At 42.2% G+C, this 22364-nt stretch overlaps 1 long non-coding RNA gene across 2 annotated transcripts; it reads left to right on the forward strand.

Moving 5' to 3' along the window:
- The first annotated feature begins 472 nt into the window (after positions 1 to 472).
- On the forward strand, positions 473 to 20504 carry LOC140624925 (uncharacterized). 2 transcript variants are annotated; one of them, XR_012024355.1, is made up of 4 exons: positions 473 to 1034; positions 2644 to 2742; positions 4362 to 4437; positions 20346 to 20504. It is a non-coding gene; the product is annotated as an uncharacterized lncRNA (long non-coding RNA). The 2 variants fall into 2 exon arrangements; XR_012024354.1 differs by lacking the exon at positions 20346 to 20504 and having other exon boundaries at positions 4362 to 4564.
- Positions 20505 to 22364: the final 1860 nt, after the last annotated feature.

Raw genomic sequence — 22364 nt, forward strand, 5'->3', positions numbered from 1 at the left:
TCAGTGTTTATTACTCATTCATTTTTACCAATATTTATTGAGTTCCGCTGTGGGACAGGCAGTGGGATACGGTGGTGGCCGAAAAAGGCAAAAATTACTGCCATTCATGGAGCTTCCATTCTATGTTTTTTAAGATTTTAACTATTTATTTACTTAGAGCTGGATCTCCCAACCCTGAGATCATGACCTGAGCTGAAATCAAGAGTCTGACACTTAACTGACTGAGATACCCAGGTCCCCCAGTGGAGCTTCCATTCTAATTCCAGGCTTCTACCAGCTGGAATTTTTGTTACTGTCCCATGAACAGAATTGGTCAAGGACAATGTAATATAACTCAGCAGATGACAACCAGAGTTCTAAGACCACACCTTTCTGCCTCTTCCTGTTGAAGGAGTCAACAAAAGGTCTATAAAGTGAGATGTTAGCAAACTTGGCAATTCCTGGCAAGGTAGTTGCCAGGTTTGTGGGGCTGCCAAGAGAGGGGAAGGGGGGGAAAGACAAAGGTGGAAAGGCTTCCCCAGCAGAAAATGAGAGCAAAGGCAGCTTGTCCCTCTGTGGACACACTGGAGAGTGTTTCAGCCTCTTTCTGAAGGCTGGACCCTCCCCGGCTGCCTTAGATCCCAAATACTGTGTTGGTCGGTGGAAACGAGGGAATGCCCTCGCCACATGCTGCCAGGGTGAAAACGTCTCTGCCCTCCCAACCTTGGCAGCCCTTTCTTAATCCTGGCTGTGGGAGTCTGACGCAGAGCTTTCTTCCCTGACATCTCTGCCTGTCAGGAGTGCTGCCAAGGGATCCGGGCTGCCCAGTCCAGTTCTTTCCTAGTGACCTTTCCCTCCTCTCCCCTCCAGACCCCGAAACTGTCTTCACCTCCAGACCCCTGAATTGTCTTCACCTTCTCTCCACTCTTTCCTCATGGCAGGATGCGGTGTTCCAACAGGATGAAGCCCTCTTCTCACCTCCTCCTCATCCCACCTTCCAACTCATGAGCCCAGAGGATTCTCAGTGCCGCTTGCACTTCGTTATAGATGAAAAGGTAAGAGCGGCCTTCGGTGAACTGGCTGACTTTTATTGGGGGGCGGGGGGGGGGAATGGGAACAGGGCCAATCATATTGCAGATTCTCAATCCTGCTATTAGACTCCACCCCATCTCCTAACCGATCTCTGGATGGCAACCCCTAACTTTAAGATTCATCCCAAACTCCCTGCCTTCTCTGTGCCTTTATGGGCTCTTCTAGCTGCTGGCGGCTCGCTGTCAAAGTCTACACCTAATATTCTCGAGCCCTTGCCACGCGTTGGCCCTGGTAGGCATTCTATTATTATTTTATGAACTTCTCACTACAACTCTATGAGGTAAGCACTGTTCTTTCCATCGTGCAGAAGGGAAAACTGAGGCTTAGATAGAATTTATCCAGCAGCGGACCACCATTAAGTGGCTCAATCCTGGATACGCTGACTCCTTTGCAGGAGGGTGATGTAGAGTGTAGGGGAGGGGCTACCCAGTCTTAGCTGTCTTAGCTCTTAGCTCAGCTCTTCGTGTCTCCCAGTGAATGCAAGCCCTCGGACTGCATGAAACAGCTCTTCTGTAGTAGCATCACTAATGAAAGTAAGCTGTCCTCCTTCCTCTCACATAAGTAATTATATGAAGATGGAGGTGTTTACTCACCCCTGCCCTTCCTCATGCCCCTGGGCTCAGGCTGCCAACCCATGGTTGTACCAACACGTTTTCTCCAAACTCAGGATTGTAATGTCTTACATTACAGGTTGGGCCAAAAGTCCAAAACCCATACTTTCCATCCTTTCCTCCCAAGAGGCCATTTAGGGAACTGAGGTTTCATTCCACTCCAATCTTTCCTCTCCTCCACGGCATTGCCATACCACCTCCTTCCTCTTCTGTGTCCTCCATCTCCCCCTCCCAATCTAATCCCATGCTGTCTCTGCCCCATTGAAAAGGAGGAGACAAAGGATGATGGGGGAGGGCTTGCTCGTGTGCCTGTGCTTGTGGCCCCTGAGAGGTCCAGGGGGCACCATGTGCACCTGCGGTGCAATCCTGTAGGGTGTACGTGGCCAGCTGCTGCTTCCTCATCTAAGTGAAGGACGCAGGCTCTCAGTCGGGACCATGAAGTCAATAAAACCAAATCGCCAACCAGGAAACCTCCACCCCCTCTCCTTCAAACCATGAGTTCTCAAGTCCCCCCCGCCTGTGACATCCTTGCCTCACAAATAGCAAAGATAGTCCTTGCACTTCTCTGTTTGTGTCTTTGGTGTTACTAGACCACACCTAGGTGCTGGGAGAGGGCAGAGAGCATGAAATGGGTGGTGGGAGACAGACGCTGTAGCTACCAACCACAGCCTGTGACCAGCGACAGAGGCAGAGACATTAGAAGCTCTGTTTTACATTAGTTAATTGTTTCTTATCTTCCTTTTTTCTCCCCATTAACTTTTATGGGGAGCACTGGGTGGTAGCTAATGTTCTGGGTTTTCGTTTTCAGGGAGGAGGAGACTATACAGCCAGGCTCCTTCCACGTCGGGTCACTGCATTCCACGGAAGCCAGTGCTCCCATCAGGGGTTCATTTCTGGGTCGTTCTCTCTCTTGGCTTCAGGATCTGCTCCTCCTTCTGACCTTTTGTTGGATTCCCCTTAGGTACCAGGGTTGGATGCACATCTATTTCCTGCTGCAATTCTGACAGACATAATCACCAGTACAAGGGCTTTAGAACCTTCATAGAACTTTATATTCTAGGTAAGCACATATTTTTGCCCTGACTACTCTCTCTGTTGATGAAAGCTCACACTACCGGCTTCAGCCATATTGCATTGCCGCACAGGAAGCCCATGGTCCTTGGAGGAGCGCCAGCACGCATGGACAAGCTACTATTTACCAGTATATCATTTTGGTGTCACAAGGGTGGCAAATCCACTCTACTCATTGCTCAGGCCTAATATGTTGGAGTCCTCCCTGAAGCCTCTCCTTTCCCAACCTGATGCATGGGGGGACTCAACCAATGTTTTGAAGGAGTCCATAAACACCTCTGTGGCAAAGGTGTTATCTACATTTTGCGGTGGCAACTGAGGCCCAAGGCCACTGAGAAACTTGCCTGAAGTGACACAGCCAAGAAGTCAGAGCTGGGAGATACTAATCCTGGCCTGTGTGATTCTGAAGCCACCTTTCCCCTAGACCAGGCGGCGCCCCAGTGTGGACCTCCACATTAGCCTCCGGAGGCCCTTCCTGAGCCTGTCCCACCTGCTGCCACCCACTGTGCCCATCTGTATAAGTTTCTCTCCTGGAATCATCTCTTTTCAAATCACTCAAAAAAGTTCACTGTCCCCCTACCTCTGCCATTGCCTGGTGTGCCAAGCTTGCTGTCCTCAGCTTTGCTCCAGTGTCCTCCACAAGCACTTCCAGTCCACTCTTCCAGCTTTATTTGCTGCTCCTCCCCAGAAGATGTTCACTCTATTCAAATGTGTCTACTCCTGGTAGCCCTAATCCACTCCCCCACACTTCTTTTTCCTCCATGCCTTTGGACAATCCATTTCTTCTACCCTAACTGCCACCCCGGTGCCACAGCCCACTTCCCCATTCCCCCATCCCCAACCCCACTCTAGAGAAAGCCTGCCTGTCCTGAGGCCAGGAGCAGACCTCATTCCTACTGAAGCTGGCTCTGACCAACCCCAGCCCACAGTGACCACGACTTCCTCTTGCTTCCACTGTCTACATCTTCATTTTACATTCACGGATTGCTTCCTGTGTTGTTGATGATCTCTTTATGTGTTATGTCTCATTTCTCCTACTATACTAAGTTTTCTGTGCAGCAAGGACTATGTCATATCCATCCTCCAGAGTGCTTAGGACAGAATCTTACATAGTGTAGGAGCTTAAGATCTGTTTCTTGTATATCATAGCATGCTCTGGAATTAAATGAAGTACAAACTGGATCCTAGACTGATTACTCTAGTGTTCCATTTCAGAGATAGGAAGTACATGCTGTGTACAGAACATTGGCTTTAGTTAGACAGATGGATCTTCACCTTTCATTTCTTTCACAACCTGCATAAATTTCATTGATTCTCTCAATCTCTAGGAATCTCAGTTCCCCTTTCTGTAAAATGGGGATATGACCATTTTATTTATTTCCAACTCATGGAGTTGTCTTAATGATTAAATGAGGTTCCTGTGCTAAATGCCTAGCACAGTGACTGGCACATAGAAAACACTCAATACTATTATTCCTATATTATATTATTAATACTGTATTACTCTGGAGCCATCAGAAGCAGGTGAGCTATTATCATGGGATCAGAAAACTGTGTACCCAGGATGCATCCCAGCCACTGTCCAATCTGTCCTCTACTCTTTTCCAGGTGATAATTGGAGGGTGAGGAGCTTGATCAAGGTCAAAGAAATCACTAGTGGGACAGCCAACATTGGAAGTCAGAGGTTTGATTTCCCAGTTCTGGGCTCTTTCTATTTTATACCCTGTTTCTCATGACAAAAGCATGTAGTATTTAATAAGCATTTAAATCTCATTTAATTTTTTCTAAATAAACATTGGTTCTCCTGAAAATTTTATTTCTAAGCTTTTGTATTAGTTGGAAAATATACCCTAGAGGCTAATCTTTAAAACAAGAAGGAATATAGCATTGTGGGGTTTTTTGTTTTTTTGTTTTTTGTTTTTTAGCATTGTGGTTTTGACTTAGGATATAGGAAGGTGGAATGAACATCACTCTTATACCTATAATAAGTAAAAGAGTGGATAAATGGTGAGTTCATGACTTTTTTGGAACCCACTGGAGGGCAGAGAAAAAAAAATTAACCCAAATCTGAGGAGCAACAGCTTCTGAGGGAGAAATGGGATAATAAACTGTTTTTCACCTGGGGCAGGTACAACCAGTGAGAAGAAGTTGTGCCATTTCCATAGTGTTAAGGTATTTCCCTCAAATACTTATTAATTACAGAGGGAAAATAGTGATAAACACGGAAGATATCGCCTTAACTCCATTATCAAAGTGAACATCACAAGTATACCCTGATCTGATACACTGAGGGTGTATATCTCTTCTGTGGTATTCTTGTGAAAAATGCATAACCTCAACCTAATCATGAGAAAGCATCAGTCAAGCCCAAACTAAAGGACAGTCTTCTAAAGAATTGGCCAATAGTCTTAGTAGCATCAAAGTAAAAAAAAAAAAAAAAGAAAAAAAGAAAAAAAAAAGGCTGAGGAATTAACACAAATTGAAGGATACTAAGATGACATTGCAGATGAATGTATTATGAGATTCAAGACTAGATCCTGGATTTTAGCAACAACAACGACGATGACAAAAAGTGGAGAAATCTGAAAAAAAAGTAGTTTGCAGTTTAATAGTATTACATCAATATCTATTTCTTAGTTTTCATAATTATTATTATACAAGATTTTAACCTTTGAGGAACCCAAGTGAAGAGTATAGGAGAACTTTATTATTTTTTTCAGCTTTTCTGTAAGTCCAAGCTTTTTCAAAATAAAAAGTTTCTTAAACATGTAAGTCATGACAGTCATAGATTCTCAAAACTGAAAGCAATAGTTCAGTGTCATTTATTTTACTTTCCACCTAAACTTACATATTTCTGATTTGGGCATCTACATCTCCTTAGCATCTGTAAGCAGTCTGAATTCAGTCTGTCTGCTTCAAGCAGAAGCAAAGTGTCTGTGAAATATCAGGCTTCAGAATTTCATTTTAGGTGGATAAAAGTGAGAAGCCCAGAATGGACCCTGAAGTCAGGGGGCCATCTTTCTTTCTTTCTTTCTTTCTTTCTTTCTTTCTTTCTTTCTTTCTTTCTCTTGCTGGGAAGGAAACCACATCACTTATAAATGGGCTATTCTATTTTGGACAGAGTGCCAACATATTCAAATCTGTTAATGTCCTAGTTAGATAAACTAAAGAATAAAATGCCAAATTTTCAAGATGTTTATACAAACATTGGTCTTGGCCCTGGACATTCCATCAAAGCTTATCTATGTAGTTAAAGAAAACTATATAAAGTGTTGATTGTCTTGCTTTTTCATCCCCAGTGAGAGGAAGAAAGAGAAAAAGAGAGAGAGAGAGAGAGAGAGACTTTGTAAGGTAGGACTATAGGCCCTGTAAGATTTAAAATGTAACTAGTTGTCAGGAGGATGGTGGAATAGGAAGTCTTAGTCCTCATTTCTCCACAGAAACCAATTTGACAATGATGTACATACCCCAATGCCTTTATGAGAAGTCTAAAAATCCAGTTAAGAAGTTGCAACACTCCAGATGAGCACAGGACCTTTAAGAGCTGCACTGAAATGTGTAAGAAGAACAATTTCAATTTACTCGCATCAGCCTCACTCCCAAGTCAGGACAGCCTCAGCACCAAGAGAGATGGCCTCAGCCTGCGGTTTCTCCCCGCAGGGCAGGGAGGGAAGTGTGCATCCAATTTTCAGCACACTGCCGAAAGGGCTGGTTTCTGTCTCAACTCACCCAGAGCACTGATGAAACCAGCAGCTAAGCACAAAGGAAAAGAGGGGGACGGCTTGCTGTACCCAGCACAGCTCTACAAGTTTGGGGAGGAAAAAATTCCACAAGAACTTGAGTTTTCTCCATAGGGAAAAAAAAGAAGGAGTGGAGTAGAGTGGCTCCAATGTCCCAACTCTTGATACAGCAGTCAGACACCAGGAGCAAGAGATCTGGGGTTCCTGAAAAGAAACCAAGAAATCCCTGAAATTAGGAATTTACATGCATAAGTCCAGAGAGGACATATCCATAGAAAAGGTTTGAGAGGCTCTCAGCATCTCTATCAAGGCAGATTGGTGAAAGTCTTCTGAAGTGTGAAAGCCAGTCCATAAAGATTGGGAGAGGTGGCTATTTCTTCCAAAGCATAGGCACCAACACAACGCTACAAAGAAAATGAAGACTGTGAAACATGACATCAAAGGAACTACAAATAAATCTGCAGTAAATAATCCTAAATAAATGGAGATCCAGGAATAGCCTGACAAAGAATTCAAAATAATCATCTTAAAGAATCTCAGTGAGTGAAGGCTTTAGCTTTCCCCATCGTTAGGAATAATGCATGAACTGTGACTCAGGCCATGCCTGGATATTTCTGCCAAGTATCTCCTGTAGAGTTGTTCCTGATGAAGGCAAGACAGATACTCACTCTGATTCTCAGGATGGAGGAAGAAATAAGCTGAATTTTAAAAGATAATGAATTGAATAGGGACTTCATGGGGCAGGGGGTAGGGATGGGGTGGGGAAGCCTGCTGTCATATAGCAGAGCTTTTCAGCCAGGAACTAGGTAATATGTGGAGGTGGAGCAAATATCTGACTAGAAACCTTTCTCTCTTTATAACCTAAAACACCAAAGGCATGAGAGCACATCTAAGGTGGATGAGATCTCTTTGGAAGGATGTTGCCCTTACCTTCACAGGAACTTGGAGGGACCTCCTGTACCTTGCTCTCAAATGAGGCTGGTTCTTTGGTAGAGTAGATCTTTGTGATCATTTTAAACCTCATCAACTTATGTTTAAAGGGTACAACTGTAAGATAGCCCTTTGATGACATCACTGTCTGGAACAGCAGAGTTGGAAAATCTCATCCTCCCTCATTACAGCGATCTTCACCAAACCCCCCAAAGTAGACTGAGGAACATCAAGGGCTGAGCTAGGCTTATGAGGGCCTTCTAAATAAATTTATGATTTGGGTCCCAACAAATGCCAAGTAATCTTGGCTGAGAGAAATGCAGACTGTCAGAATGTACAGTGGCTTGAACCTGATTGGAATAAGCATGAACCATTACCCAGACCTAAAAGTGATAGATTTACCAGGGCCCAGTGTATATTGCACCTAGCATATCCACTGACAGACTTCTTCACGACCTATACCACCGTTCACCACATCCACAGCCCTTCCAGCTCAGAGGAGGGCTGATTGACGTAAAGAGCTGGGATGGTACCATCTTCAGGACACAGCAAAGGAAAGTGCCCCTGAACAAGTGAGCTTGAAAGGCCACCTGGGCTCAAATATGTTTAAACCATATTCTTGAGTTTGGAAATGTTTATACGTATTGGGTCTTGACCTAATGTCTTAAGTGCCCTGACCAATTAGGAGTTTGACTCTCTGGATTGTCATGATAAAAAATTAAAACTTAAGAAAGTACCTCCTATATAATTGCCTGAATGCTTACCTTTAAGAGTACAAAAAATCAATAGGATGTTCCTTTGTGCCTGGGAGTAATAAGTGCCACACAGCATAAAACAGTACCAACCCCAACAATAAGGGTATTTAGGTAAAATAACAGTGTTTAGATCTCTCTGATCACTGTTATGAACTTGTTTGTGACAGGTAAATTTTTGGCTGGATTCCAGCCTAATTACTTCAGAATAATGGTTGGATACGAGGTAATTGAGCAGTGATAAGTTCTGCAATATTCCTAGTACTTGGGCAGCTGAAATAACACCTGGTTGTAAATCATAACCATGTCTAGCTCTTCAGATGAAAATGGGCTCCGGTGCAAAAATTTCTCAGTTTGGGATACAGTTCATACCTAAAAAGGGCTGTGACCAATAAAAACATTACCACTGTGAAAATGAACATTAAACCTCCGTCCCTTGGGTAATTCTCAGTTTCTCAGTTCAGTGACCAGACCATGTTTTAGATCAGAGCAACCAGAATGACCATAGGATATAATTAGAACCATCTGACAATTACAAAGAATGTCAATGAACAAAAAACACTGAGCTTGAGGGAAGCCTTAATAAAGGGTCCTCCAGTGCACTGGCCTAGATTGATGTGTTTTGCTTCATGTTTTGTTGTAAATGCTTTATCATACGATTTAATTATTTGTGGTGCTACAGGTCTTTGGCTTCAAGCCTTGCTGAAATAATTCTACTGCTATATCATATTTTGCTTCAGAATGACCAAGGGATCATTTTCCATTGACTACTCTGAAATAAAATATAAGCAAAAGTATAAGCCAGAGATACTTGGAGTTTTACAGACTTGAAGAAAAGATATGAAAGACACCAAAATAAACTGTAATCATATACTTAATGCTCGAGACAGGGGATGCTCTGTGCTTCACAGTTTCTGTAAGTACAATTTGAAGAGGCTAAATGATAGAATCTGCCTAGCAATTTAGCAATTTAGGCCCCACGTAGCTTCACATTTATGTCAGGCAAGAGGACCAAGTCAAGGCAGAGGATAGTGAGCTGCCCGTGGTATACATGCAAGTCAAATGATATCCGAAGTAGTGATCCTAAAAGATGACCTTACTCAACGTGGAGTGTTAGCTTGATGTCCTAGACCACAAGGACATTAAAGGACAAGTTATTTTTGCCTTGAATTATAGAAGAGTCTTGAAGGGTTTGTGCAAGCCGTGTGGCAAGATGGACCTGGCTTGGGTAGGAATTTCTGCAAACATTAGGAATGAGCTCAGAAGAAAAGGGAACTACTCTACCTGAAGGGTAGCTTTATTTTTTTTTTTTTTGTCGTTTTTTTTTTAATAATAAATTTATTTTTTTATTGGTGTTCAATTTGCCAACAGACAGAATAACACCCAGTGCTCATCCCGTCAAGTGCCCCCCTCAGTGCCCGCCACCCAGTCACCCCCACCCCCCGCCCTCCTCCCCTTCCACCACCCCTAGTTCGTTTCCCAGAGTTAGGAGTCTTCCATGTTCTGTCTCCCCTTCTGATATTTCCTACCCATTTCCTCTCTGAAGGGTAGCTTTAGAGACAATGGTCATCTTTTGGGTATTCAGAAGAGGGGGCTTCACACTATCCCATTTTGGAGGAGAATGAGGCTTCCTCCAAAAGGCCAGTTTGCAAAGCTTCCTGCATTTTCTGTGGCAGCCCCCTCTGGAGATTGGAGATTGCGGAGATTATTGCACTGGCAGGAAGTTTTAAAAAGGGGAAAAGTCTTCATGATGTGGGCTGAGGCCATATATAAAGTCTATGCCTGGGCAGCCCAGGGGGCTCAGCGGTTTAGCGCCACCTTCAGCCCAGGGCGTGAGCCTGGAGTCCCGGGATCGAGTCCCACATGGGGCTCCCTGCATGGAGCCTGCTTCTCCCTCTGCCTGTGTCTCTGCCTCTCTCTCTCTCTGTCTGTCTCTCTCTCTCATGAATAAATAAATAAAATCTTAAAAAAAAAAAGTTTATGCCAACCCAAATCCTGCATCTTTTTTTTTAAGATTTTATTTATTTATTTGAGAAAAGAGAGCACAAGTGGGAGGAAGGACAGAGGGAGAAGCAGACTCCCTACTGAGCAGGGAGCCCGATGGGGAGCTCAGTCCCAGAACCCTGGGATCATGACCTGAGCTGAAGTCACATTTAACCAACTGAGTCACCCAGGGACCCCTATCTAGAATTGCTTTATCAAGACCTGGTCAGTGACATTGTACTTTCTTCCCATTATATTTTATTCTTCCAGCTGTCTCCTGAGACCTCAACCTTCTATAACCTAGCTGCAGGGCTCTTCAGTCCCTATTTTTCCAGAACTATCCATGTCCCCAATCCCCAGGCATCTTTGTAGTTTTCTCTTCTTTTCCTGTCCTGTTCCAGGAATAAAAGATAAAGCTCTTTCTTCTGGTACTCATTCTTATATTTCTTGAGCTGGTGGCTCCAGAAGGGGCCCAGAACATCTCAGAATTGACTGTGGGTAAGAGAATAGAGACAACAAATGATTCCCAGAGTAAGTGACCTGGGATCCTCACCCATGTTCAGCTCCCTCCACTCCACCACATATCCACACCCAGATTCCAGACATCAACAGGTTTAGCACAGATTGTTTTCACTCTTCATAGAACTGATGACTCACCTGTCTAGAATAATCTCAGCCTAGACACAGTGACTTCTTGCAGGGACTCAACGAGGTCAGGATCTCTGAATATATTGCTTGAAAGACTCCCCTGCACCCAGCTCTGTCTACTACCCCAACCCCAAGCACCTGTTTCCCCTCCCTGCCATCTCATTGCACCAGGCCAGCGGGTCTGACTCGCTATCCCCGAATCCCCTTCTCCCATCCTTGTTTCCTTGGAGGGTGATGCTGATAGATCTCTGGTTTCTGTCCTTTTCCTCTCCTTCTGTCTATTAAGGTCTGTGTTGTCCCTTCTTTCAAAGACATTTTGCCACTTGTTTATCTGAAAGTCTATGTCCTCTGTCCTCTGGCTTCTTGCCTCCTTCTTCCATGATACTTACTGAACTCCCAAAGGTAGAGAAAGGATAGCCACGGGGTGAAGAAGGGTTAGCGGGATGGAAGTAGGGTAGGCTGAGTTAAGAATTCTTCTCTTGTCAAATTTAAAGATTTCATTGTGTCTGCCCCACACTCCATGCAGGATATCCCATCATTGGTTGTACTTGTCACTATGGCTATTTCTCCTTGAATGTCCTATGGAAAACCGGTGTGCCATTAGACTGGACCACAGCTTGTTGCTGCCACCTACTCTAGAAGAAAGCAGCTAAGCCATTGCTCTTGTGATCTTTAAATAAATCTCAACTCCCATCAGGAAACCCTCACTAAGTAACCTGAGTTATGGCTTCTCAACTCCAATTCCCTCTGCCTGTAACATCTGGGCCCCAGTAATACGTGTGGTCTCTGCATTTTCTGCCTCTATGTCTACCCTCGCTCTAGAAAGTAGGAATTAAGAACTAAAATAATTACTTCTGTTTATTTTCTCCTTCTCCCTCATTTCAAGCTGGTGGCCAGGTTTTGTTAATCCTTGCTTCAAGGCCTTTGGCTAGACTGAAGTACGTAGTGCCAAGTACATGACTCTTCCAGTACCCACTAAAGAACCCATGGCTCTTCCAGTGAGAACCAGTCAAGGTGTTATTGTGTGGGCAGGAAGAGAGGAACATTTTGTCATACTAAGGACAAGGAGAATATACTTCCCTGGGCTAGCGATTGGAAAGAAGCCTAAGATCTCCCTAACTATAAGAATGTTCTTACTTCTTCCTAAGTCCACCTGAGTGAAGTGAAAACACCTCAAAAAAGGGGAGGATCCCATATTTATCAAGGAGACTAGTATCCAGGGAGCTTTGTACCGTGAACATGGTGAGGACCCAGTGGAATTGTTGTCCCCAGGGGCCATAGAGTAGGAACAACTCTGGTCTCTGGTAAATGACTGATGATCAAAAGAGATTTCCCCATTTCTTGGCTTTATATAAGATGTCTACTCCACTATAAAGTGGGTAGCCCTGATACAGAGTGAGTTTGAATTTCCTACAAGCCTGGAAGAATGAGGGCTGTAAACTAAAACTGACTTAGAGAACTTAAAAGAAATATGGAACTTCTCGCATAATCCCATGTGTGATCATGGAGGATGCCCCCACCACATCTCTTAGATCCTAAGTGTTTTCAACTCATCTCAGGAGTGTTGCTCTCTGGGAACCAAGACAGAAATCCCATTAAGACCAGTGCCCTCATTGTTAGAAAAGCCTTTATTGAGCTTCTTCTGAGCACTCCAGGGGTGCAAAGGGGAGTATGAACTAGCAGTGCCCATGAGGCCAGTGAGGCTCAGGTAACCAAAGGTGGTTTTATCTTAGCTCACATCCTTGTTTTTTGTTTGTCACTGATCACACCTGAAACCTCACTATCGCCTGAGGCAAATAGGGCATTTCTCCTTTTCAAACAGTGACTGGACACAGCCTGGCTCACATTTTTCTGGTAAATTATTAATCTGTCACCAGATTCAGGCACACCTTTGCAAGGCCCACCTCACATTATGAGGATCTGAAAGTGCAAACAACACACAGCTGAGCAAACTGCAGGAAATCAGCTCTCAGCCCCTGGAATTGGAGTCCATTCTAACCGAAGGAGGAACAAAAGCAATGAAGGGATACCAGGAAGGGGGTTGGTATGATTTTTATATCCTAGGCAAGGAAAAGGGAGAGCCAAGATAGAGATTATTTCCTCAACTTAGCTTTTTCCTTTGTGGGGAATAATTGAAAGTTCAAATCAAAAAGCTATCATGAATTTTAAAAATATTTCCTTATTAAAAACAAATATTTTTTAGGGGTGCCTGGGTGACTAAGCATCTGACTCTTGGTTTCAGCTCAGGTCATGATCTCAGAGTTGTGAGATTAAGCCCTGCACCAGGCTGTGTACTCACTGCAGAGTTGGCTTCACGTTCTTTCCTCTCCTTCTCACTCCCCCTCTGCTCCTCTCCCGGCTGGCACTCTCTCCCTCTCTCTCTCTCTCTCTCTCTCAAAAATAAATAAATAAATTATTTTTAAAAAAAAACCACCAAATATTTTTTAACTAACACGTATTTAGTGTCTATGGTATACTATGAATTTTGGCAAGTATTACGTATACAGCAATGGTGAGGATATATGGCCGCTGCTCTTGAGTACTCATTGAGTAGTCAGGGCAATAAAAATATAATTTCAAGGGATGCCTGGGTGGCTCAGTTGGTTAAACGTCTGCCTTAGGTTGAGGTCATGATTCAGGAGTCCTGGGATCAAGCCCTGAGCCCCACATGAGCAAGGAGCTTGCTTCTCCCTCTGCCCCTCACCGTGCTTGTGCTCTTGCTCTCTCTCTCTTTCAAATAAATAAATAAAATCTTTAAAAAATATATAATTTCAAAATCATGAAGTACGTGCTATGTGGAAAGGGTACCTCAGATACAAAAGCAGCACCAATTTAACCACCTGAAAGATGCTGAGAGGATGAGAGAGAGCTGAGGTGAGGTGACTAGTAAAGCCTCCCACATAGTAGGCTCAGAATTAGCAGGAGCTCTTACTGTTTTGTCATCAGTTAAGTAGACTGGGCACAGGGCCCAGGTCTCACATGGTGAGTAAAGGTGGGATTCAGGCTTCTACTTTCAGTGGCTCTATTACTCTTTTAAAACAATTTTCCAAAATATTTGTAAAAGGTTTTCCATTTATTAATGAAAATCAAAATGCTCTGTATATCTCCCATTTCAAAGGAAATGAATGCTTTCACCTCTTGGACATTTTGGGTTTTGTTTTGTTTTGTTTTGTTTTTGCAATGGAGCTATATACAGGCAAGCAGATGAGAAGAACCACTGTTTGCCTTAGTGATCTGGAACTAAGCATTCTCCTTTATGTTTTTTCTCATGTTTCTCTGCTCAGAATCACTACCAAAAAGTTCTCTATCGCCAGTGTGAGGGTTACAAAGCAAACATCTAAATGTTAAGAAAAAGCATGAACTTGAGATAGTTGTATAATCGCTGTGTGCCTCTATCTCCTCATGTATAAAATGGGGATAGCAATAATGCACACCTCATAAGGATGTGGAAAGACTGACTAGGTAACATATATAAAACATCACATAAATATTAGCTTTAATTGTTTATGCAATTAAAATATCTTTAATATGACTTCTCCAAAGCACCAATTCAGAGCCTAGTACATAGTAAGTGCTCTGGAGTATTATTTATCTTGCCAATGGTACTGCTTCAAAAATATTACTATCTGCCATTGACATTAAACTCTTTCTCGTCTACGCCAAATCATCGCTTTTTCTACTGCAAACAGCAGTGAATCTAGCAGAATAAGGCCTTCATCAACAGCAAGGAGATCAAGCAAGGAGACGGTGAACTGTGCCAGGGATCCATCCATTTATCATTCCAGAAAAGATAAAGAAGACACTTCTGAAGCATTAACTTATGAGCCTAGAATTCTAAATTACATCACCTATAAATCTAAGCTCCCCCCGAATGGGACTTATACCTGAGCTGAGAGCTGAAGAATAATGGTGTTATTTATCTGCCGGGGCCTCGTGGAGAGCAGAGGTCCCGGAATTAACACTGATAATCAAGACCGCTGAAGAAGGGCCGACCACTCTAAATCAGCCCACGTATTTCATCTGGCAACAGTCTCTGTCGTATGATTCAGACAATTCTAATTGTCGTATAATTCTCAGGAAACCAGAGGGCCATCAACAGGAAATTCTCTGGCTAGAGTTTGTTTTGCTGGCTTTGGGTAGTTTTGAAAGGAGTAGTATTTCTTTTTATTCTGCAATTGTAATTAGCAAGATTTAAAAAAAAAACAACTCCTCACTGGTGGTTTTAGCCTTCTCTTTCCTCCTTCTTCAAGAATTTAACATTCCATGGTGGTTTAAATGCAGGGTTTACGTTTTAGAAGAAAATTGGAATTGCTCATTAGTGTTGGTTTTTTTCCCTTCATTTTAGATTAAACTGTCTAGTTAGTGACTGGAAAAGAACAAAGATTTTTAAAAATTGCTTGTTCTCTAAGGACAATTACTATAGACTTTAATGATGTTTAAAAAAATTTTTTTAAATCACTAAATGAAGCTCAGATCAAATTGAGCACACTCCAAATCACCTAGTAACTATTAAAGAAATGCCCCAGCAGAAGGAGAAAAACCCATTTCTTTTGAACTCAAGAAAAACTAACAGCACATAACAATTTCCTAATGTTCTGCTTAAAAAGTGTTTTATACAGTCAACAAAGGCACACCATTTCTGAGATGAGATAATTGGAAATGTGCCTTGATTTTTGATATTCTAAAAAGCAACCTGCTAGGAGATTTGGGAAGGGCTTCGTATTTGGGAAAAGATAAGAGCTGTAGCAGAACCACACACAAGTATGGTTACTAGTCCTGGCAGCACCATGTTAGGCACAATGATGACAGCGTATAGCGTGATTTCTTTTCTGGCAGTGCTGAAAATCAACTTGGAGAGCTGTAATCAACCCAAGGGCAGTAATTAAAGTAGAAAATCAAGAGCAAGTTCAGAAACAAAAGGCATCATTTCGGTCCAGCTCTCGGGAGACAAAAGTCACAGGAGATAATGATACAGTGACAAGAAGAAAGAAGACAGGTAAGAGGAAGAGCTCGTCCTGGCTCTGCCACTAATTCGTTTTTGACTTTGAACAAGTTCCTGAAACTCCCTGGACTTCTGGTCCCTGTCGTCGAGAGGTAAAAGGTGGGAATGAAGCATGAGCTCACCATAGGAAAGCAAATTTAGTTGTCCGGCTGGGTGCCAGGCAACCCTCTTTTGATGCATTGCAAGACATCCCTAGGTGACTATATCTGTCTTAGAATCCAAAGAAAATTGGACTTTCTGGAAGGGATGAACAAAGTAAAATCTCTCCTGTCTAGGTTTTCACTGACTTGTGGAGAAGAAAAACTTTTAACACTCATGCATATAAAAGGCACATAATAAATGTCGACGTGAACAGTTTGTTGTCATTCATGCTAGTTCATTCACCACGATTCCTTATCATTGAGGGACATACAGGATGTTGCATTTATTTCCTGTAAAATGGAAAAATACCTGCCTTGACAATAGCTTTCAGCCTTCCTGGTAATTAAATGCAAATTAAAGTAAGATAACATTTTCATTTATCAGACTGGCAGAGATTAAAAGAATAGTATTACCCAGTGTTTGTGTGAATGTGTAAGGAAATGGACACTTTCACATGCTGCTGTTGGGAGTGGAACTGATTCTATTCTTTCCAGAATGACAATCGGACAATACCATTTTCAAGACGTAGATTAAAAAGAGCATATTTTAAAGCCAGCATTCTCATTTCTAGAACTTTCTCTTGAGGAACCAAGAGTCCCACAATACATATAAGATTGTTTGCTCCTGTAACACTATTTAAGATAGAAATAGATGTGCCTGCCTTCCATCCTGGGTGAGTCTCCCATTGGGTGAGTCGTTTTCAGCTCCACATTCAGTCTTCTAGCGGATTGGCAAGACCTGAAATTCCAACTGGAACTACATCATTGGCTCTTCAGGTTCTCCAGCTCAGCAACAGAAGTTTCTGGATATAGTCAGCCTCTGTAATCATGCCACATTGGAATACTGCAGCCATGGCTGAGGAGGGATCTTCGTGAGGCATCACGGGCATCCGTGGTGACTGCAGAAGCTTGAGGGCTTCATGGGGAAGGTGGAGTGGCCATTTTTTGCAACTTCGACCTGGGTCTGTGGGTGATAACATTTGCAGTGACTCTAGATTTATTTTTTCCTTTATGCAGTTTTGAAATTTTCTACAGTGACTCCTCCACCCAAAAGATGCTGAAAGAATGAGAAACTGAGGTGAGGTGACTAGTAAAGCCTCTCACACAGTAAGTTCTGAATTAGCAGGAGCTCTTACTGTTCTCTCAGCAGTTAGGTGGACATATGGGCACATGGGCCCAGGCCTCACATGATGAGTAAAGGTGGGATTCAGGCTTCTATTTTCAGTGCCTCTATTACTTTTAAAAAACATTTTTCAAAACATTTGTAAAAGATTTTCCATTTATTAATGAAAATCTAAATGGCCTGTATGACTCTTGTTTCAAAGGAAATGAGTGCCTTTGCCTCTTGGACTTTTTTTTTTTCTTGCAGTGGGGATAGGCAAGCAGATGAGAAGAACCGCCATTTGCCTTAGTGACCCAGAACTCACCATTTTTCGTTGTGTTTTTTCTCATATCTCTGCTCAGAATCAAAACATTCTCTATAGTCAATGACAGGGTTAAATAGCAAACACCTGAACACTGGGGAAAAGCATGGCATTTGAAAATTATTTCTCCCAGTTTCAGAATTTTGATTAAGAAAACTGAGAAACCACAAGTTTCTATATGATGTGTGAGTCACATTCTAGAAGTAGAAGATCTTTTGATAAAAAATTGACTCCATTGATGCTTAACAAGGCCAGTAGGTCACAGGACACCATCTCCCTGCCTTGGGATGACTGTATTTAATATTCTAAAGACAAATTAAACAGGAATATCATCTTAGTCGTCCTTAAGAATTACTAAGAAAGCTTGACTCTGTGCCTTGATTATTTTGTGTTCCCAAAGAGTTGGGTTCCTCCCTCCCTCACTGACTCTCTTTCCCTCCTTTCATTCTGTTACATCCTCACTTCTTTCCCTTTCTTGCCAACCTCCTCACCTGCCCTGTGCCTGAGCCTGCTTCCTTCTCTGAGAGTCACAGTGAACTGGGGTCAAATCAGCAATGCTGTATCAGTTATGTGTCAGTCACTCTTCACACGTGAAGAAGTCTTGGTCCTTCTCTGTAGAGTCTAAAAATAGTCTAATTGATGTTTTCTTTCTGCATAAGTAAAACCTGGTAATCACTAAAAAAAGAGCTACAGTCAAGCCAAAAAAGGAATATCAAAGCATCTGTAATCTACCATCCAGAAAACCACTGTTCTATTTAGAACGTATATTTCCAGTGTGTTGCTATGCATATAAAACATTTTTAACGAAAACTAGATCATAATCTCATATGGTTTTCTAACCTATTACCTTTCCACTTAAATATTATACAAATTTTTCCACATCATCCAAAATTCTCTAACATTCTTTGCCATTTCAATGTAACAGACATTTCTTTAGAACAACTGTTATACAACTCTATTATCTTATACAAACCAGAAGAGGACCAGACAAACACAGTTCTATTTGCAGATGCAAAACAAATACAAGTCAGGTGTTAGAAAGTGGGTGGACAAGGTGTTGTGAAAGCAAATACCCAGGAGATTAAATCTTGACCAGAACTAAAAAAGAGTTCCTAAGGGAATGGCTGTACCGTGTAATGAGAATGCAGGTATTCCGGTGTATAGATGCACCTGGAGACGTTATCTGCTCCTAGCTGAGGCTTCCTCACCTAGTTGGGTCTACCAGGTGTTCCTTTATATTTTAATATTATGCTTCATAACTCCTGTTAGACATCTGTGTGTAAATAGGCTTGTTTCTTTACCTTTGTCAATCAAGAGGGTATTTGCTATCCAACAGGTGTCTCCTAGGCCTGTGATTTAATAATGTTTACATAGGGGAAACGGCAACTCTTTATCTCCAGTCTGGCCCCAACCTCAGAGATGCCTGCTGAATGCACTGCAGGTACATTGCCTGGGCTCAAATTCCAGACAAGAGACAAGAGAGGGGAACGTTTATCTCCCCGTCTTGACTTCTTTCCTCATCTGTAAAATGCCAGCCATTATCCCACTTCATAAACATGTCATGGGGATCAAGTTAGAAAATTGTGATTATCTGGTGTAAAGTTAGGATTATTATTATTGATATTGGTAGTCGTAGCAGTATTCATTCATCCATTTGGCTGACAATGATAGGAAGAAAGAGGGATGGAAGCCTGATGTTTCATACAACCACATATTCCCAAATGACTAGTGGTCTCTAGATTGCTCCGAGCACTTCTGGAATGAGGTACCTCACCAAGACCACTTAGAGAGGCCACAGAGTCACCTTCCTGCCATGCTCCAGACAACTTCATTGCCTGAAGGATTTTCCTTCTTTCTTGTTTATTCTGCATCATTTCTTCAAATTATTGCCCCAACTCTCTGTACAAGGGGAACTTACTCCCTTTAAGAAATACTCTGAGTAGGACCTCCTGGGATAAAAATCACCAAATATTCTTGACATCAAGGAAGCCCCAGGATCCCTTCCCCAAACCAGTCCTCTCAGTCATATGCCCTATTTGATGATGCTTCCCAGCAGAATTCAGACCCATGATCTCTCTTCTCCATTTCTGCTGTGTTTTGTGGGGCATCTTATTTACATTATATATTTTCTCTGACTAAATTTGGAGGTCAGGTGCCCCTGCTTTTCTTCTGCCTAGTAAATATCCACCTTTAATTTTATATTTAGAGAGAAAAGATGGACTGAGGGGAACATACTTGCAATATGCAATTCAGGCCATCAACTTATGCAGGAAGTCTTCAGTCAAATATTTAGGTCAACATATTTCTGCTCTAAGAGGGAAAGAATATATTTATAACTATCATCATTGGAGTAAATATTGTCCAGCTTTGATTTGGAGACTTGGGAAAGCAGAGGAGTAGTTTACTGCTTTGTGACTGCTTTTGAGGATAGCATCTTACCTTACGGGTCTCAGAGCCTTACTATCCTCATCTTAAAATGGAGTGAATAATACCTGCCAACATCACAGAATGTCATGAAGCTCACACCGTATTTGTGAAAGTGACTTTCAAATGTTGAATTTTGTAAAATGTAATTATTGTCATTATAAACGAGCTGACTCTTTCTTAGGTATAATTTCTTAGAAGTCCATGGAGGCGATGTTAGTTACCCTTCAACAAATTTCAATTATTTAAGAAATAAAATATAGTACTTTCAAATTCATTTCATGTATTTCTGTTGCTAAGTATTACTAGTAGTTTTAAATTTGGTTATGATATTTCACAAAACAGCTAAGAATATTTAACAGACTTGATCTCATCATCAAAAGATTTTTTGTGTGTTTCACATTTTTAACCTTTCATGCTATAGCATTAGCACCTCTGATTTAAGGCTGGGCACAGGAAGCAGATGGCAGATATAATTGCTGAGAGTTGATGTCTGGTCTCAGGAAAGCTGGTATTGCAGTGACATAATTTGCTTCCATTGACCAACAGGTGCCTCGCCTGCTCTGTGACTACCTTCTGAGAAGCAGAACCAGCATGGCTTTTGAGTCAGACTGACCTGGCTTCAAGTTTTAGCTGGGTCTTTTCACTTTAGTTATTTTCCTTCTGCATTTAAAATTTAAAAAATAAATAAATAAATAAAAATTTTAAGTTTTTTCATTTTAATTATTTTGTTTAAGCTGAGATACTAAGTCCTACCTTCCAGCGTGTTTGAGGACTAAAGTGAGGAGTATTAAGTAACACACCTGGGATTTAGAGATTTAAAAAAAAAAAAAATGTCTCCTTTCTTCTTCTTCCACCTCCAAACTGATGCTCTGGTATCTCCGGCTGAGTCCCCAGCCGTTTAGCTTGAGCAAAGGGAGGGTCAAGTTAACATCGAGCTCAGTTGCTGCATATCCTCCAGTTGGAAGGATTCTGCTGTACAAGACTATTTCCTAGGTAGGGTGCTAATTGGTTGGTCATATGGAATATAAGTGAATTCAGATCTTTGTCTTGATGAATGCCTTCTCATTGAATATGCACCTATTTATCACAGGATAGCAATGACAATTTTTCGCAGAAAGAAATGTTTCTAATTTACATATATGTGCCTGATGCATGAAGTGCGTTTTATAAATCACTATGTCATCACCACCAAAAAATGCCCTCTAGCCATATTAAAAAGAGCCCATGACAAGGGACCTATCAAATTGAATGGAAAGGCCATAAAACCATCAGTTCATTTGACATAAAACTGATATATTATGTGATAATGCTTCAAGTAGAACCCGGGACCCCATTCATCACATAGGCTGTTCGTTGGCTAGGTTCTGAGCTGTGTGTTAATGAAACCGTCACGCTCTGCTCAAGCTGCAGATTGCAGGCCCCGGTCAGCACTGGGGGCCTACACACCAGAAAGTGTTCCCACTGAAAATATGGTTTGTTCACTAGTGAACTTTTCTGGGAGAAAGTTGTAACAGGACAGAGGTCCCACAGCTTCTTGGGGATAGTGTCTTCACAGGTAAAGGGTGAGACAAGATCCATGGTTCTTGGTAAGAGAATTGCATTGGGCTCATCTGGCTAGCCTATAAAGGCGCAGGGGCTAGGGCCCCATCCTGGGGGCAGGACCTGGGTATCCCGCTTTAAAAAGATCTCATGATGGTTCCAATGCTCACCCTGGGTTTAGCTTTTCTTTTTTCTTTTTTCTTTTTTCTTTTTTCTTTTTTTTTAAGATCTATTTATTTATTAGAGAGAGAGAGAGAGACCACAAGGGCAGGGGGTGGGGGATCCTCAAGCAGGCTCCCTGATGAGCATGGAGCTGGATGCAGGGCTCCACCCCAGGGCCCTGGGATCATTACCTGAGCCGAAATCAAGAGAGACTCTTAATTGACTGAGCCACCCAGGCACCCCCGGGTTTAGCCTTTTTACTCAGTGTCATTACAGCACTAGCAGCATCAGGATCTGCTGGCACTTTGTTAGAAATGCGGAATCTCAGACCTACAAAGTTGGAATCTGAATTCTAACAAATTGCCATCAACTCAATGCCTAGTAAAATTGGAGCAGCATTAGAGAAGTATCTCACAGCCTTGGCCTCATGTTAATTAATATCCCTTGGGGAGCTTTTAACATCCCAATGCCCAGCTGTGTCACAGACTCTAATAAAAACCTCTGGGAGTGGAGCCCAGGCATCAGAGTTTTATCTCCCCAGGTGATTCTAATGTGTAGACACGCTTGAGAACTACTAGCTTAGAACCTCGTTTACAGTGTATACCCGAGGCTTCAGCTGGTCCTGAACACAGAACACTGATGGGAACACGCAGAATCAGTGGTTTAAGGAGGCAGCTTGAAGTAACAGCAGAAAAGAGGAGAGGTATTCTTTGCTGAGTTCCTCCTTCACTCAGGTATTGTTTCACTCTTTTATCTATAGCTTCAAGACAATGCTACCAGGTAGGAATTGTTAAATATTTTTTAAATTAGAAAATTGTGGCTCAAAGAGGTAAAGTGATTTGCCCAGAGTTGTAAAGCTAGTGA

The sequence above is a fragment of the Canis lupus genome, chromosome 35 (genome assembly GCF_048164855.1).
Source record: "Canis lupus baileyi chromosome 35, mCanLup2.hap1, whole genome shotgun sequence".
NCBI classification, from domain to species: Eukaryota; Metazoa; Chordata; class Mammalia; order Carnivora; family Canidae; genus Canis; species Canis lupus.